The following is a 16,559-nucleotide window of genomic DNA, read 5'->3' on the forward strand; positions in this document are numbered from 1 at the left end:
TGCATGCAAAATAAAAGTACGGAAAGCCGGTTTTGAGAAATGTTTATATAGAGGAGCAAAATAGTAAGATATAAACAATAACAAACGATAGAGTGGTGACGGACTTCTCAAAATAGCATTTATTGAAATAGTTTCATGTATATTAAAATCTCTGTGATATCTTTGGTTACCTTCATCAAATACACAGACAAAATAAAATACAATGTAAGTATCACGTGTACTTGAATTTGTCCGACGAGTTGAAGAAAGGTTTACACGGCGAGGCTTGTCGTGAGCAACACGTCATTAGCAGCATTAAGTGCGTAACAAATAAACAAAATAATCAAACATAATTATAATTTCACGTAGCACATTAAAATATCTATTGCAACTGACACCGTTTTGTAGCGAAATTTGATGACTCAATTTCAGCTTTAACAAGAGTTATAAAAAAACTTAATTTAGTATAAACGTCACGCTTACCTAAATGACATCGTTAATCCAATGTTTGTAACAAGAAGTTGACTACTTTAATCCAAAGTTTATAACAAACAATTTGAAACGATATGCACTTTCACCTTTATTAATCCATGTCTTAATCAAAACTTAGTTCAAACCACACAATCGTATTGTATACCTATCTATGTTTACATTTATGCATGATGACCACACAATCCGAAATACGTTTTGCATTCGTTCGATGCTTTAAACAAATAGTTTACAGATAAAAAACACCACGTCCGCGACATGTCCTTAAATTCCAGAGAGTGTAAATAAAACTAGTGTGTTTCGTCACCGAAATGACGTCACACAATGTACTGCGTAGTACATTTCGTAATATAAAATCAAAGCGCTGATTGCATTGCAAAATGAAATCAACACTATCTTGAACGCAAAGCTATAATGATGTCTCAATAAAATACACATAATTTTATAGACACAGTAAAAGGCTTAATGCTAGTCGATAGTGTTTAAGATGGGGATGTCCGACACACTGCATTTGTTTGCTCTTTTCACGTTTTTAATATTATAGTCATGGGAATTGAAGTTCTACTTTTTAAGTTAGCTAATCGAACGGCCTGGAAAAAATAAACATGTCTGCGAGTATTATGGTTACTATCATGTGATATGCATATTATTTTTTGCGAGAACTTTGGTCACCATCATTAAATGCACAAAAAGAAATAGGTTTTCAATTTTATTTCATCTCCCCACTCATTCCATCCCGCGAAACCCTTAAGGTGTCGCAACTCTAGTACCCTTTGTATGGAATGAGTGATGTATTGGACGTCATCATTGATGACGTTCATTCGAACGAATGATAAAGGGGGCTAAGTTTCGTTAAGCTGAGGCAAATCACTGCGATTTGAGCGCCTTGAAAACTGGCCCAGCACGTTTGCTGAAATTTGACATGTATATGGACAAGAATGCGATCTACCTGTTGGCGTAGGCGTTATACCTGGCAAAAATCAAGTTTTCGAGTTTTTTGTGTTTAAATACTTTTATGGGAAAGGGCACGCGCACAGATAAACATTGTGACGTCACTTCACAAACAGCGTTAGACATCCGCCATCTTGTAACGCGACAAAGAAACTCAGTGTTATTAATTCAATAAACACAGAAAATATGATTGTGTTTAATTATCATTAATACAAATGTCTATATTTTGTGCAGCGAATGTTTATTCAGACGGATACGACAGAATTACGTAAGTATCATTGTGTACTTTACAGTAGATTTTACTACGGAAGAAATTTATTATATCTCACTCAGTCACTGACAAAATGAGCTTGACACATAAACAACAACCGGATCGGATTTACATCCACATAATATTGTGCGAATCCGATGCAATTCAAATTACTAATGTTTGATAACGTTTGATGAATTCGTTATATCAATATGCATTAACTTTCAAGGGGAATAATTATAATTGAAATGTGCGATTCAATGACAGTGTTATATTGGGATAATTAGTCGTTTAGCCGTAACAGATAAGTATTTAGTTTGTTGTGTTTCATTTTCAACATAGTTTTACCGTTTTTTCCTTAAAGTAAAACAGTTCAGTCGTCATTATATCTTGAATTTTAAATATTGAAATACATGTCGGATATTTCATATTTTCGGACGTTGCTACGTAAGCTAGTTGTCAACATAATTATTAAGATACATATTTACCTTTTACCATACAGTTGTGCAGCTGTTGTCTACTTAATGACGCGCTGTTTAATGTCTATAATGTTGTTCTGCCCGTGATGATAATAAGTCTTTAAATCAACAAACCCCAGCAATGTCAATGGTCTGTCAACATGAGAAAAATATTAGCTAAAGAAACTTCAGCGTACAATTTATATGGTATTGACATACCTGTACTCTGAAGCCAACTCTGTATCGAAAGTCAACCAGAGTCGTAACATATTTATGTCACGCTATAAATCAAAGAATACTCATTTTCTTGGATACATTTCTACATATATTGGTGAATGAATATAAATTACTGCATCGAGGAATATTTTAAGGTTTAAATGTTTCAAAATGAAATGCATCTAACAATAGATGAAAATAACTCTCATCAGTCTGAAATTCACAATTTTGAAGCCATTGTCGCTTTGTCCAAGACTAGTTTTCGTTTGGATACTGTCGGATCATCCTTGACATCTTTTGCTGATATTGTAAACATTACCTTTGTTTTCTGAAATCTATTATTTGTGATTAACAACATACGTCTGGTGAATTATAAAACTGATTTCAGTGTGAATCGGGTAGTTTTAAATATTTACTTTGAGTTTGTATTTACACTACAATTTGTTAACAACACAAGCCAGAATATTCTAAAATACCGGGAAATGTCATTCTGAATTTGAAAACACTTGAGCACATGGTATACAAATATACAAATACAAATTTTATTTTAAGTCAGTTTGTACATAACAAGTATAACATTAACATCTACATTTTCACAACAATAACACGTATACTGAAAGCGCTTGGACAAAGCGGAAAGAATCCGGGTATTTCGGACCAGGGTATTTCCGGGACAGATTTACTCAATATGCAAAGGAAAAATATGATATGCCTAATCGACAATTTCAATTGGGTTTCGGAACGCATGGTTTTATTTTTCTATGCGTAATCGGCAATTTTACATTGGGTATTTACACAAATGCGCACCTAATCTGTAGCTCTGTTACAGTAATCTGTGAAACAACGTCATTAATAAAACAAAAAAATATGTTTGACCACAACGGTGGCTAATAATGTTTAGGAAAAATTACAAACAATATAGATTTATCTATAACATAACATGTTAGAATTTTATCATGCATTTATAATCACTCATAATGAGATTTCAATATACAGTTACATGCATAGACAGTTTTTTTAAGCCAGTGCCTTTTGAATTCAGAAAATAAGCAAGATAAACCATAAAATTGGGAAAAATAGATAGTAAACCATAAAATGGAGAAAAATGAGGCATTATTAATATGATTATAAATAACAGAATCACAATAATATTGTTTTTAAGTGCACGATTTAGTGCATTTTTAAATTTGTATTATAAAATGCTGCTTGAATTTCTTTTTACCTTTCATATGTAAAAAAAGAAATATTATCTGCTAGTGCAAAATATGACTGGTCATTTCGTAGCAAAAGAGAAGAAAATAAGTGCATTAAATAAATGAATTAATATTTTTGTATCTGGAATAGTTGTATTTTAAATCGATCCTCCACCCTATTATGGCCGAATAAGGGCTAAATTGCTTTCCAACTTGAAATGAAAAGGCATATTGGTTGATCGTGTAGCGTTTATGTGCAAAATTTGAGGGCCAATTGATAAAGCTTGTTGATGCCAAAACAGGTCAATATGCCAACCCTGCATTGAAGCCTAATATGCATTTATCTATTATTATTTGGGCACAAATAATTTTACTGTGTGAAGACCCTACATAAAAATGCTGATTTTTTTCTTACTTGGTACCTGGCGACACACATTTTCAAGTCTATTTCATTTAATTTGGCATAGATATTTATAAAATTGGGATCGTATGAACCAGTAGTCATAGTATAAGCAACATTGAAGCCTAATATGCATTCATCTATTATTATTTGGGCACAAATAATTTTACCATGTGAAGACCCTACATAAAAATGCTGATTTTTTTCTTACTTGGTACCTGGCGACACACATTTTTAATTCTATTTCATTAAATTTGGCATATATATTAATAAAAGTGGCATTGCATGAACATATCGTCATAGTATATGCAACATTGAAGCCTAATATGCATCATCTATTATTATTTGGGAACAAATAATTTTACCGTGTGAAGACCCTACATAAAAATGCGGATTTTTTTCTTACTTGGTACCTGGCGAATCACATTTTCAAGTCTATTTCATTAAATTTGGCATAGATATTTATAAAAATGGTATCGTATGAACCAGTAGTCATAGTATAAGCAACATTGAAGCCTAATATGCATTCATCTATTATTAATTGGGCACAAATAATTTTACTGTGTGAAGACCCTACATAAAAATACTGATTTTTTTCTTACTTGGTACCTGGCGACACACATTTTCAAGTCTTTTTCATTAAATTTGGCATAGATATTTTAAAAAATGGCATCGTATGAACCAGTAGTCATAGTATAAGCAACATTGAAGCCTAATATGCATTCATCTACATGTATTATTATTTGTGCACAAACAATTTTACCGTGTGAAGATCCTACATAAAAATGCTGATTTTTTTCTTATTTGGTACCTGGCGACACACATTTTCAAGTCTATTTCATTTAATTTGGCATAGATATTTATAAAACTGGCATCGTATGAACCAGTAGTCATAGTATAAGCAACATTGAAGCCTAATATGCATTCATCTATTATTATTTGGGCACAAATAATTTTACCGTGTGAAGACCCTACATAAAAATGCTGATTTTTTTCTTACTTGGTACCTGGCGACACACATTTTCAAGTCTATTTCATTAAATTTGGCATAGATATTTTAAAAAATGGCATTGTATGAACCATTAGTCATAGTATAAGCAACATTGAAGCCTAATATGCATTCATCTGTTATTATTTTTGGCACAAATAATTTTACCATGTGAAGACCCTACATAAAAATGCTGATTTTTTTCTTACTTGGTACCTGGTGAAACACATTTTCATTTCTATTTCATTAAATTTGGCATATATATTAATAAAAATGGCATTGTATGAAGTTATGAACATATCGTCATAGTATTACCAGGGGTGGCGAAATCAAATGTCCGAGTTGCCCGAGTCGTACATTTGCTTGTCTGGGCAACTGATTTTTTTCAATTAAGTTGTCCGTGGACAACAAGTTTTTTAAAAGTCGGGTCCAGGTATACAAAAAAAATACATTGTATTAAAGCTGTAATTAAGTTTTACAAAACCGGATTTTGACATGCGATTACATTGTCAGTGCTATTTGCGGAGCAATCAAGTTTTAATACGGGCACTCTCCTGCGCAGTGATCTCCCTAATTCTATAAGAGACCAGGAGCATGCCGCATTTTAAACATTTGGCCCGACTGTTAGACAGTGTACAGACTGGTTTCTTTATTTTTACAATCAGACGGAAATAAAAAGTATCAAAGTAAGATAATCAAAACACGGTCTACCTTGTTATTTAAGACGACTTTAATGGTAAAAAATGGAACTTTTTTTTTTAATCTTCAACAACGGAGCAGAAACCCGAAGCTTTGAGCAGTCCACCTCCCAAAAAAACTAAGAAAGATTATGATAAAAAATATTATCTAAGTAAACGCACCAGAACTTTTCAAGAAACTTGGCTAACAGATTTTCAATGATTACACATGTACCAGTTGATGATAATCAAATTGCTACCAGTAGCGGAGCCTCAGTCTGACAGGGCTCAAAATTAACTTTTTTTTCTACTTGCAAAACATTGCGAGCTGCTTTATTACCAACTCGCAAAATCAAAAACAGACTCGCAAATTTTGCAGTGTGTTCACTCAGAAAACAAAGTTTAAGTGTTAGTTTGGGATATTTTTAATGGGTTTTCAAATATTGAAAAAAATCAGCTATGATATTGTGTGTTGAGTGCGACGTCACCAAAATACAAATCAACGGTTAACTTTACTTTATCTTTTGTATTTTTATTTCCGTCTGTAGGCAAAATGAAACTAATTATGTTTGGCTTCGACGCCATGTCTGTGCAAGTTCAATGAACAAATGTGAATAGTCAACTGTTTAACGTTCTTTGTTCCAATACTATCCGCGTATCTGTACTATAAGTATACCAGTCTACATACAAGGTGCGCGCTTCTGCATACATAGACGTTCTATAAATTGACCTACGGTTTAGCGTTCATGACGTTGAGTGCATTTATATTACTAGTTTTTTCCCACTATTTCTTTACTCGCAAAAAAATACTAGTGGCTTAAAACTTAACTCGCAATCAGTATTTTTCACTCGCATTTTGCGAGTGTGCGAGTGTTAATTTCGAGCCCTGGTCTGATGAGGTCCACATATTGGACTAGTTTAATTTGTTAAGATTACGATGTACTATGTTCAACACATGTTTTAATTACACTAGCTTTGCAAGATTAAAAGTTTTAGAAAGTCTTTATATTGTTTATAATATACTGCTATAATGAATGTACTATTGAAATACAACTATAAACAAAATAAGAAAATCATACTCATTTTGGTATATTCCACAGTGTTTTACATTAATCAATAAATGCGTTTATAATTTATATAAACATTAACGGACAAGTGTTGTTCAGCAACGGACAAGTTAAATTTCCTAAATGGTTGTCCGTGGACAAGTTTAGTTTTTTGAGATTTCGCCACCCCTGCAGTATAAGCAACATTGAAGCCTAATATGCATTCATCTATTATTATTTGGGAACAAATAATTTTACCGTGTGAAGACCCTACATAAAAATGCAGATTTTTTTCTTACTTGGTACCTGGCGAATCGCATTTTCAAGTCTATTTCATTAAATTTGGCATAGACATTTATAAAAATGGTATCGTATGAACCATTAGTCATAGTATAAGCAACATTGAAGCCTAATATGCATTCATCTATTCTTATTTGGGCACAAATAATTTTACTGTGTGAAGACCCTACATAAAAATGCTGACTTTTTTCTTACTTGGTACCTGGCGACACACATTTTCAAGTCTATTTCATTAAATTTGGCATAGATATTTATAAAATTGGCATCGTATGAACCAGTAGTCATAGTATAAGCAACATTGAAGCCTAATATGCATTCATCTATTCTTATTTGGGCACAAATAATTTTACTGTGTGAAGACCCTACATAAAAATGCTGATTTTTTTCTTACTTGGTACATGGCGACACACATTTTCAAGTCTATTTCATTAAATTTGGCATAGATATTTATAAAATTGGCATCGTATGAACCAGTAGTCATAGTATAAGCAACATTGAAGCCTAATATGCATTCATCTATTATTACTTGGGCACAAATAATTTTACTGTGTGAAGACCCTATATAAAAATGCTGATTTTTTTCTTATTTGGTACCTGGCGACACACATTTTCAAGTCTATTTCATTAAATTTGGCATAGATATTTATAAAAATGGCATCGTATGAACCAGTAGTCATAGTATAAGCAACATTGAAGCCTAATATGCATTCATCTATTATTATTTGTGCACAAATAATTTAACCGTGTGAAGACCCTAGATAAAAATGCTGATTTTTTTCTTACTTGGTACCTGGCAACACACATTTTCATGTCTATTTCATTACATTTGGCATAGATATTTATAAAAATGGCATCGTATGAACCAGTAGTCATAGTATAAGCAACATTGAAGCCTAATATGCATTCATCTATTATTATTTTGGGCATAAATAATTTTACCGTGTGATGACCCTACATAAAAATGCTGATTTTTTTTCTTACTTGGTATCTTGCGACACACATTTTCAAGTCTTTTTCATTAAATTTGGCATATACATGTATATTAATGAAAATGGCATTGTATGAACATGTCGTCATAGTATAAGCTGAGAAGCATAATACGCATTCATCTATTATAATTTGGGCTCATACAATTTTACCGTGTTAGCACCATATATCAAGTTGCAGATTTTTTTAATATTCGCCACATACCCAAAGGCATTTTCATTAATATCTCAGAAAAATAGACCTATATATTAATACACATGGCATCTAAAGAACATTTTATCATAGTTAAACATGGTTCCCAGCCAACCTGGAAATCAGGGAAAACCTGGAAAAAGACTTTCACTATTGCCCAGTACAAATATATGGACAGAATGATTTTTTCACTTACCGGTATGTGGGTGTATGTTGGCTCTACTTCACAAGATACAGTCATTGTAGTTTAATTGAAAAACGCATCTTACAATGTGAGATGAGTTCTGGGTTCAAGCCCCAGTAGTGGCCTATCATGTGTGATATACAGAGCCATTATAATAAAATATACACAGTTATCTTTTTAAACAATACAATTAAATATAAGGAATAATGTTAAAGGGGCATTGCTGCTTAGCCATTTTTGGGATTGTATTGTGATTTTTGGCAAAATTTGACACTGAATAACAGGGTTTATATACATCCCAAGCATAAATGCTTCTAAATTTGTAAAAAAAAACAAGTCGAAGTGTGCAGAATATTAAAAATTTGCAACTTTCTGATGTCTAAAGGTCATTAAATGCCACTCAAAGTTTACATTTTTTGTACAAGTTGACCCATTTTGTGCTGTTCATTATTGGTTAATGTTTTACGCTGTCAGGTCCAAAAACGCTCATTCTGTAGCTTGTTTGGACTATAATCTATAATGTGGCCAAGTTTCAGCAGATTCGACCCAGTGGTTCTGATTTTATACGCCGTGCCTAGCTTTTATTAGTCCACTACCGGTTTTACCGGAGGGGATTTATGGTTTGTGCTCTGTGTGTCCGTCAGTCAGTCAGTCAGTCTGTCACACTTTTCTGAATCCTGCGATAACTTTAAAAGTTCTTAATATTTTTTCATGAAACTTGAAACATGGATAGATGGCAATAAGGACATTATGCACGTGATTTCATTTTGCTCCTATGTAAAAAATTCTGGTTTCTATGGCAATAAATAAAAAAATAAAATAAATTCTGACAATGGTGGAGCCGGTAGGGGACAAAATAATTTGCTTGACAATAGTCTTGTTGAGTATTACTCACTGACTTATGCATATGCGCTCGGCTGTTTTCGGAGAATACCTGAGGTATTGTCATAGCCAGCTCATCGTGTCGTGTCGTGTCTTTTCGCCGTCCGGCGTCCGCCATGCTAAAACCTTAACATTGACCCATTGTACCCACAATTTTCGTACCCACATTTTTTTTCGTAACCAAAATGTTCGTACCCACATTTGTTTAGTACCCAAAGTTTGTGTTCCCACATTTTCTTACCCCAATTTTCGAACCCACATTTTTTTAGTTCCCACTCATTCCATCCCGCGAAACCCTTAAGGTGTCGCAACTCTAGTATGGAATGAGTGCTGTATTGGACGTCATCATTGATGACGTTCAATCGAACGAATGATAAAGGGGGCTAAAATTCGTTAAGCTCCAGCGTATAGCAGCGATTTGGGAGTCTTGAAAACTGGTCTGTAACTTTTGCTGAAATTTGACATGTATATGGACCAGAACTCGATCTACACGATGGCGTATTCGTCATATCTGGGAAAAGTCCAGTTTTTGATAAAATTACGAAAAAGTGGTGTTTTTTATTGCGCAATCGCTATAAAATGAGTTCTCGCCGGAAGCGTTAATAGCGTTAATAGCAACCCAAACACAATTCAACCCAAGGAGACAATTCACGCGATAGACACTTCAAATTTGATTTTAATTAATACATATTGCGATTTTATTCCCAAATTAATAAATAAATTCATATTGCGTTTAACATACATAGCTGAACCCGTTTAGAAAATATTAACAAAACAAACAAAAACAAACAACAGTTAAATTTCATTAATGTAAATATGGTAACCTGATTACATATCCACTAGCGTACACATGAAAAATAGTTCGCAAGTAAACAACAAACAATCAAATTTAAACGCAAATAAGTTAACAAAATATATAAAATAAATCCGAGAAATTGATACTTAAAAATACAATTTCTGCACTAAAAACATTTTTGAGAGTCATTAAAACACATAATTTCGGAAGTATACAACCAACATTCAATATGGCTGCCAATGAACGTTCGAAAAGAACGCGAGAAAGTATTTACAAAATAACATCATCAAAATAATTAAAGTGAACGCTACTTCGCCGTTTTTTAGATAAGTATACGATCTATTGAAAAACACTAGCATTTGACATAAACACACCCGTGGATATGGAAATAGACATCACGCGGCTCCCGCATTTTGCGCTGTGTACGGTTGTTCAGAAAACTTGGTAAGTGTCATTGTGTTCTTGAATTTGTCCGATGAGTTGAATTTTATATACCATTACCATGCGAGAAAGTTTTCAAACACATTTATTTCTCACGAAACTTACCTTTAAAAATAAACAACACAAATATTAGTGGCACGAACTGGTATTGGCACGAAACGACAATCAACCGTTAAAGTTCAAGGGCATAATTTGAATGGAAATACATGTGTTGAATATTGGATAAATTAATCGTTTTGCCGTTAAAAGGGTAATTTTTTTTGGTTTGCTTTGCTTATTTTTTTTATCAAAACACAAGTTTTATAGTTTGATTTCTGTATAACAGTTCAGTTAACGTTATATCTTGAATTTATAAATATCGAAATAGATGTCGGAGTTTGCACATTTCGGACGTTGCTATGCAAATTGCAAGTTAGTTCTCGATAGAATATACTGTTTTACCTTTCGCATACAGTTGTGCAGCTGTTTTCCATGTAATGATGCAATGTTTTACGTCTGGAATACCCCCCTCGATGATTATAAATCATTAACTTCTCAAATTATAAGCATCGTCAACTTGACAAGGTTCTGTTTAATTAATAAATGGTAGAATATGTAAAGCTGAGTAACATTAATTCAGCACACATGACTTGATATGAAATACATATATATCTCGTGTGGCGTATTTTCATTTAAACTCTGGGTTTAATGACTACAAGTCGGCCGTGCAGTTAAATATTTTTTAAAGCATAGAAATATTCCAAAATTATTTTGGATTTTGTGTTTGTCATGCATAATTTAAATTTTCATAGGAATAAAATAACTTACAGCGACAGGATTACGGCTTTGTTATGGTAAGCATTTGATACAAATGTTATTAAGAATGAGTGTGGTTGTAAATAAATTTTGACAAAATGGAACGAAAAAAAAACACACAAAATGGAAGTGCGTGCATGTTACTGTATCTTGCAACTTTATTGTTTTAAGAATTGGATTAAAGTTTAAATTTAGGTAAGCGTGTCGCTTATACTAAATTAAGTTCTTAATATCTCCTTTGCTCTTATATGGTATGAAATGCGTTTCTCGTGTAACGTAATTTCATTCAAACTCTGGATTTTAATGACGACAAGTCAGACGTGTTATTTTATTTAACAGTAAAATATTTTTAAAGCATCAAGAGATTGTAAAAAATATTTCCGATTGTATTTTTGTCATGCATAATTTAATCTTCCATAAGAATAAAAAACTCGCTGTGTCAATATTTCGGTTTCCTTAATCATGTTTTAGGTAAGAATGGTTAGCATTTGATACACAAGTTTTAAAAAAAATAGTGTGGTTTTTAATAAATTTTGAGAAAGAGACGGATGATCAGAATTGGAGGTTCAAATCTTTGTCAAGTATAAAATGTTAACCATTCTGACCTAAAACACAATACAGGAAACCATACATCCAACTTGTCGTCATTAAAGTCCAGAGTTTACATGAAATTATGTTACACGAGATATGTATTTCATACTATACAGAAGCGAAGGAGTCATAAAAAAACTCAATTTAGTATTAACAACATGCTTACATGTACATCAATTTTAACTTTAATTCTTTGCTTTGAACAATAAAGTTACAAAGATTTGAACCTCCAATTCTGGTCATATTACATTAATATTTGCATATTTTAATACCATATAAATATTGTTTAAATCTATTTGTTGATAAATTTAAAATAGCTGACTTTCCTCTTACATGCCCTTGTATTTCAAGATAGAATACTTTCCTTCACAGAGGAGAGAGGTCTGAGTTTGAATCTCAGTGGGGGCTTCAGAGGATGATTTATTTTTAGAAAAATGATTATATTTGCTCATCTTTTTAAATGACTTTGAGCCACACACCTTAAAATTAACTGCATGGCATAGTAAATTTAAGTATAAATAAGAAACATATCTTTATCTTTGCCATTTAGAATATATCTGGTGATTACAAGGTAGAAATCCGTCTTTTTTGCGCTTTAAAACTTAAAAATAATCGCGTTTGTAGAAATAGACGTAAATGTCTACAAATCCTACTTTCAGTTTAAAAGCGGTACCGTTTGAACAATAATATATTACTTTGTAACTAGGCTATAGATTTAATTTTATCTATGCCAATTAGAATATACAATGTATCTGGTGGTTACAAGGTAGAAATCCGTCTATTTTGCGCTTTAAAACTAAAAAATAATTGCCTTGGTCAAAATATGAGAATACGTATATAGAAATCCTACTTACTGTTTTTAAATAAAAAAATAATAAATTACTTTCTACCTAGGCTATAGATTAAATGACAATTTTGCACACTTTAAATTGCATCTTTATGTATTGATTAACATGTATTTCATTTCAAAGTGTGTGGCTTTAACCAAATAACTTTGAAAATTTATTTTAAAGAATATGGTTTCTGAAAATTCAATTATTGAAGAAACATTTATAATTTGAGGGTACAATAAGACAGCAAACTAAGAATAGACATCCATTTGAGTTTTTTTTTATCAATTGAATATGCTAAGAAAAATTAAATATCAGTCCGCCATTTGCAAAAAATGTAAACAGAACAATGGAAAATACCCTTTTTGCCTGAACGAACTACAGTGTGAAAGAACGTTCTATCATGTCATTTCATGCGATCTTTATAAACACGACTCAACATGAACCCACGACTCAATCAGAAACAACCTAGTCCAATTAAACGGACTCCCAGAGCCTTTGATCATTTCTGAAATCTTCAGCGTACGAAATTGCAGGTATTTAACAATATGAATGGAAATGCACAAACTCAGTAACTGGCAAACATATACATAAGTTGGTTGTTTCGTGATTTCTTAGAAAGGACTACATTATTCTTGTGGTTCAGCCAATGCAACTCAACAGAAATAAGTATTTAAAGTGTCTACACCGGACAACAAAGTGCCAACTTAATACAAGGTAAGTGGTTTACATCATTTACAATATTGCAAGCTTAGGATTCATTTGGACTTTATACAGTATTATACATTATATGAACCATAACAAACGGCAAAGGAACCAGACGTCTGAAAATAGCATTAATTGAAAAAGTGTATATTAGAATCTCTGCGATCACTTTCGTTACCATCATCAGCTGGTAATTATAATCGATTAATGTCATTGTTTTAATATTATTGTTTTCATTAATTTGAACACTCTTCCTTTCAGCATTGTACGCCTGGTTTTTAATCACCCATTTTAATCTTATGGTTGAATCAATGCACCTCTAACACGTTGAATTGACTTATTCATGAAAAATTATACACACTACATGTAGCACACTCACACCTTTGATAACTTAAATTACGGTTATAAGTATTAAAACCACATTTATTTTCATGCTAATGGTTAATTAGTATTTTTATATAAACGATGATTTTTTTTTATTATAACTAACACAGGGGTGTAAAATTACGGTTGCCCGCTCGCATTTGCGACTTCATATAAGCCTCGGGCGAATTCAATTTCCAAATTACTAGCCCGATCTGGCAACTGCATTTTCATTGACATAAAAATCGCTTTCTAAACGCCCATGAATGAATCCAGTTTAATCCAGTTGTTCACCCCGTCATGGTGTCTACACCCTAATAGAGCGACAAACAAGTCGGCCGAATGCTCAACACCCTTGCATTGTAACAGTTTCATGTCATCAGCACAAAAAAAGCGTGCCACACATTAGCACCTGAGTTACATGCAGTGCTCGTGGAAGGTGTGAATACAGTGAATAATTTTGATTCAATACTGATCTTACAAATTAAACACTGTTTGCGATATAGTAGGCACTGAAATTTAGTTAACACAAGCTACGATTTTTTATACCAAAAGTAAAGATCTCAAGGTTCTCTACACTACAAAGTTTTAAAAATTATAGCAATCAATAAGCCCATGCGTTTCACGCAGACAACATGTAATTTATGGAATCAAGTTTTGTTCTTTGTTTCTTACACACAAAATATATGCATTGTTGTAACGTTCACACCAGCTTATTTTATGTAATCATGTGCCTTGTGTGTATAAAAAGTCAGAAACGCTTTTGGGACTAAAAATAGCTACATGTTTGTATATTATGTCATAATTAACATTCAAAATTGATTTAACTAAATAAATTTTGATAATTTAAGTTAATAACATTCATTTAATCCAGTGAGTCAATAGAGTATTTTAAATAAATTATACATGTATTCAACAAATGAGAGCTATACAAGTTACATGTATATCTATGTACATTGCAAGCTTTATCATGATCATGATCCATGGATCAGAAGTATAGTTAAGTAAACAATTGATAGCTTAAAACAAAGAATCATTATACAGAACTCATTTAATTTTTAAGAATCAAGCCAACCACAAAATCAGTATGGGCGACTTCATTTTGTACTCAGGTGGACCTGCAGGGCCACTTGTTTTTAGCAAAATTTTACATCCCTTTTACACTGTTAGAAAGTGATGGTGTATACACCCCTCAGTGCATGTTATTTCATGGTATGAAATTACTGAGGGTGTATATTCCATACACCATCACTCACTTACTAAGGCTAGATTGGTCATTGTCAGCTCGGGTACTACTTACATGTACCCCGGGTACTCTTAAGTATACTTACATGTACCTCGGATACGGTTAATATACTTAAACGTACACGGTGATATTTGACTGGACATGAGTTGTATATCCGCCCAAAATCCCATGTCGTAAAACGCGCTACCAATTACCGTAAAATGATCACCTTAAACAAACTTATCTTTTAAAAAATCTGCATCAAAATGCTTTTTGAGAATGAGTTTCGATAATATAAAGGCCATTTAGCAGAAAATTGACATATATGTGAACAAAATGAATTTTTATAGCTGACAACAACAGATTTAGCGTTAAAATTCCCCGGTAAGTTTTAGTATATTTACCATACTCAGGATACATGTAAGTATACTTAAGAGTACCTGGGAAACATGTAAGTAGTACCCGAGCTGACAATGACCAATCGAGCCTTACTAACTGTATAATGATTATATCTCATCGACTTCCTTTACCTTGTTGTGTTTATCAACCTGAAATTTATGTAAAATCCAGCTTTCTTTACTTTTATTTTTCATTCAATTGATAACGCAATTTTTGGTGTATCTCGTGGGAAATTATTTGACTCTTTGGATTTTAATGACGACAAGCTCATGGAAGTGTCATTTTATTTTACAAATGAATCTAAAATGTATTTTAGTATTGTGTGTTTGTCATGCATAATTCAGTGTTTTCCAGAAAAATTTGAGTAGCCAGTTATATGGCTGGCAACTATGGAGTGAAACGAAAGCATTTGTGACATTTTACTTTATATATTTGGGGATTAGCCGGCATCTAGAGTAAATGTAACCGGCAATTTCGCCGGCTGCCGGTACTTACAGAGAACACTAAATAAAATAACTCGCTGCGACAGGATTATGGCTTTGTAAACGTTTTTTGGGTTGAAATGGTTAGCATTCAATACAAATGTTATTAAAAAATATTGTGGTTTAAAATAAATGTTGAGAAAGGGATGGAAGGACAGAAAATGAAAGTGCATACCATTGTATGGAATGAGTGATGTATTGGACGTCATCATTGATGACGTTCAATCGAACGAATGATAAAGGGGGCTAAGTTTCGTTAAGCTCCAGGGTATAGCCGCGATTTGTGGGCCATGAAAACTGGCCCAACATTGTGCCTGAAATTTGACCTGTATATGGACCAGAACGCGATCTAGACGATGGCGTATTCGTTATGTCTGGGAAAAGTCCAGTTTTTGATAAAATGACGAAAAAGTGGTGTTTTTTATTGCGCAATCGCTATAAAATGAGTTCTCGCCGGAAGCGTTAATAGCGTTAATAGCAACCCAAACACAATTCACCCCCTGGAGACAATTCACGCGCTAGGCAATTCAAATTTGATTTTAAATAATACATAATGCGATTTTATTCCAAAATTAATTAATAATTTCATCTTGCGTTTAACATACGTTTAAGAAAATATTAACATAACAAACAAAAACAAACAACCGTTAAATTTTATTGTTGTAAATATGGTAACCTGATTACATATCCACTAGCGTCTATGCATATTTACACATAAAAAATAGTTCGTAAGTAAGCAA

The 16,559-nt window shown here is 32.7% G+C and overlaps 1 protein-coding gene across 1 annotated transcript in view; it reads left to right on the forward strand.

The window, feature by feature from the left end:
- Positions 1 to 16,559, forward strand: part of LOC127838402 (box C/D snoRNA protein 1-like) — a 380,290-nt gene that overhangs the window by 250,213 nt on the left and 113,518 nt on the right. The window lies entirely within an intron of this gene.

Source organism: Dreissena polymorpha, chromosome 7 (genome assembly GCF_020536995.1).
Source record: "Dreissena polymorpha isolate Duluth1 chromosome 7, UMN_Dpol_1.0, whole genome shotgun sequence".
NCBI classification, from domain to species: domain Eukaryota; kingdom Metazoa; phylum Mollusca; class Bivalvia; order Myida; family Dreissenidae; genus Dreissena; species Dreissena polymorpha.